The 3,444-nt window shown below is 43.1% G+C and overlaps 1 pseudogene; it reads right to left on the bottom strand.

The window, feature by feature from the left end:
• Positions 1-1,213: 1,213 nt before the first annotated feature.
• LOC460553 (vesicle transport through interaction with t-SNAREs homolog 1B-like) lies at positions 1,214-2,016 on the bottom strand (annotated as a pseudogene).
• Positions 2,017-3,444: the final 1,428 nt, after the last annotated feature.

The raw sequence follows: 3,444 nt of genomic DNA, 5'->3' as shown, positions 1-3,444 counted from the left end.
ATGAAGCTATAGGCCATCTAAAAATCCCTGACAATGCAAAAGAGGTCAAAAATGAACATCTTGAAATACAGACTGTTTCTGTATTGGCTGAGAGACTGATGGTATCTCATCTGGCCAGAAGGAAGTCAGGGAGTCAGGAACTCCTTCCTTCTAGTGGTCCTGATCCTAGGATTTAACCATTATTTTCAGTTTAACAAATATATATATATTCTTCTTATGGAAGAAGAAGATTGTTTCCACGGTCTTTGAGTCCATAGAAGCCAATAAACCACGTTAAACACAGCCTCAGATGATCTGTCTTCCTTCTTCTTAATGCCTCTGCAAGATCACGCATTATCTCATAGGATTGGTATGTGACAGATTCTATTTTGAGTCTTCCGATGATTCCTTCATTTAGTCTTTCTGAGAACCAGAGTTCAGAAGAATCCATGCAACTGGGAGTTGCCCTCAGTTCACTAGATCTTGCAGTCCTAATTTCAAAGAGGTCAGTGTCTTTTAAAGGGCCATGTGGAGGCTCCCATGTATTTAGGAGAATGAATTCCTTGTGCTAAGAAGTTATCTACAGAGCATCCTTGACAGAGTTCTGTTCGGTGATGTAGTGACATAAGATGTCTCTGACTGAAGAACTTTTTGAGTGCTTAAATAATGGGACTATTTTAGCGAACCCAATAAACCCAAGTTAATAAAACTCTCCATTGATAGGGAGACGATTCATTCCCAATGAAACTAGCAAGACTTTTTAGAAGATGCTGCAGCTTTCAGCTGCCGCAATCATCATGCCATCTTCTTTACTGATATTTGGCTTGTTCACATGGTTAGTTCACATGTAATTACCCACTCAAAAAGGGCTTTTCATATCTGCCATTCCAAACTCCAGGCATGGCACATTGATCTTGAGTGTCTGTGGGGGGTTAAAGTAGTAGTAAATGGTTAAGCTCTACACTGAAAAATGGTTAAAGTGGTAAGTACATACATTTACCACTTCAACCGTTTTTTTTTTTTTTAAAGAAGTCATAAACAGCATTTATTACCTTGGTATATCATACTGGTCTTGTTGCTGTTCCTTCGCATTTAAGTGGCTTTCCATCTTTCCTCCCTCCTCCCACAGTCTGGCTACACAGTGCATCCCTGAACTGTTAGCCCACAGCAGCAATATGCTTATTCCATCCACATCCCTAACATCATGCGTTCACAAAGTGAAAGTTCTGGTCCACAAACCCTTCCCTATAGGACGTTCAATGGTTGCGAAAGAATTTGTAGTAAACCAGGCCTCCCAGGATGGCAAGCTCCAGTAAGATGATGATGGAAAGCAGCAGCTTGTTGGTTGTCACTTTTCTGGACATTGAACGGAGAATCTTTCGACTGTTGCCCAAGTTTTCACTTGTGTTTACCAGTCTACTCTTGGTGCGTTCTAACTGGTCTCGTTGTTCTCCCAGCTCTTCTATGATTTCTGAGCCAATCTGGTCAGTCTCCGTGGCAATCTGATGAGAATGTTCAATACTTTGGGTGGCCTGTTTCAGGCTTTCAGTGCCTTGCGGAAGCGTTGCCCTTTGAGACTGTAAGCCGATTCATATGCTCAGTCTCTGCAGCATATATGCCATATTTCATGTCTCCTCGGCCTCCAGGTGTGGCTGTCAAAGGTGTGCTTCTCACCTCCCGATGGAGTTTGGCAAGGTCCTTTTGGTAGTTTCGAAGCTTAGACATCATGGGGTTACAGAAAGACAGGGGTGCATAACGTAGCTCCTCCTCCATCTCTGCCAACGTTTCATTTGCTTCCTGTTGCTTTTCATCAAAATCCCTGATTAACTTCTTCTTCTCTTCGGTCCCCGCCGCCTCCAGCAGCCGCTCGGGCACCCCTTGTAGGTCTTCATGGAGGCCGCGGAAGATCTCGTACAGCTTCTCGAAATGCTCTGAGGAGGCGGTGAAGGTGGCCATGGCACAGGCCGCGCTCTAGCAGCGGCCACCGAGATCCGGGGCGCTGGGCCCTCTCCTAGCCCGGGGGTCAGCCGCCAAGCCCCGTGACCATGATGGCGACCGCCGTGCCACCGCAGCCCAGGACCGCTTTAACCATTTTTAAGCGTAGAGTTCAGTGGCATTAAGTATATTCACATGGTTGTACAACCATCACCATCGTCCACCTTCAAACTCTTTTCGGCTTGCAAAACTGAAACTTTACATCCATTAAACAACTCCTCATTCTCCCCTTCCTCTGCCCCTGGTAATCATCTCTGTTCCACTTTCTTTCGCCATGAATTTTAGGGTACCTCATATAAATGGCATTGTATAGCATTTCTTTTTATGTGACTGGCTTATTTCACTTAGCATAATTTTTTTTTTCTTTTTTTTTTTTTTGAGACAGAGTCTCGCTCTGTTGCCCAGGCTGGAGTGCAGTGGCGTGGTATCTGCTGACTGCAAGCTCCGCCTCCCGGGTTCACGCCCTTCTCCTGCCTTAGCCTCCCAAGTAGCTGGGACTACAGGCGCCCGCCACCGCGCCCGGCTACTTTTTTGTATTTTTTTTTTTTAGTAGAGATGGGGTTTCACCGTGTTAGCCAGGATGGTCTCGATCTCCTGACCTCGTGATCCACCCACCTCGGCCTCCCAAAGTGCTGGGATTATAGGCGTGAGCCACCGCGCCCGGCCAGCATAATGTTTTAAAGGTTCATCCATGTTGTTGTAGCATGTGTCAGAATTTCCTTCCTTTTTAAGGCTGAATTATAGACCTTTGTATGTATATGCCCCATTTTGTTGATCCAGTCATCTCTCAGTGGATACTTGGGTTGTGTCTACCTTGTAGCTATTGTAAATAATGCTGCTGTGAACATGAGCAGGTATATACCTAGGGGTGAAATTGTTGAATAATATGGTAGTTCCATTTTCAAGTTTTGGAGGAACTGCTATACTGTTCTCCCTAGTGGCTGCACCATTTTACATTCCTACCAGCAATGAACAAGGGCTGCAATTACTCCACATCTTTGCCAAAAGTGGTTATTATTATTTTTTAAAATAAGTCATCCTAATTGGTGTGAAATTGTATCTAATTGTGGTTTTGATTTGCATTTCTCTAATCATTAGATGTTGACCATCTTTTCATGTGTTTATTGGCCATTTGTACGTCTTTGGAGATTTTTTTCAAGTCCTTTTGCTCATTTTCAACTGGGTGTTTTGGTTTTTGTTGTTGAGTTGTAGGAATTTTAAAAAATATATTCTGGATATTAATCTTTTATCAGATACATGATTTGTGCATATTTTCTCCCATTCTGTGAGTTGTGTTTTTATTCAGTTGATAGTGCCTTTTTTCTCCTTCACCATTGGTCATATTTCAGAGGCAGAGGATTTATTTGAGTAGAATTAGTCGTGAAATAGACATGAACTTTACCATTAATAGGCAGCTGGATTTTTTTTAATTGTTGCTATTTTGCTATTTTATTTTCAAGGTCTCTTTCA

The sequence above is a fragment of the Pan troglodytes genome, chromosome 2 (assembly GCF_028858775.2).
Source record: "Pan troglodytes isolate AG18354 chromosome 2, NHGRI_mPanTro3-v2.0_pri, whole genome shotgun sequence".
Taxonomy (NCBI): Eukaryota; Metazoa; Chordata; class Mammalia; order Primates; family Hominidae; genus Pan; species Pan troglodytes.
The sequence above is the reverse complement of the archived record's forward strand: the minus strand, read 5'-3'. Positions and strand labels throughout refer to the sequence as shown.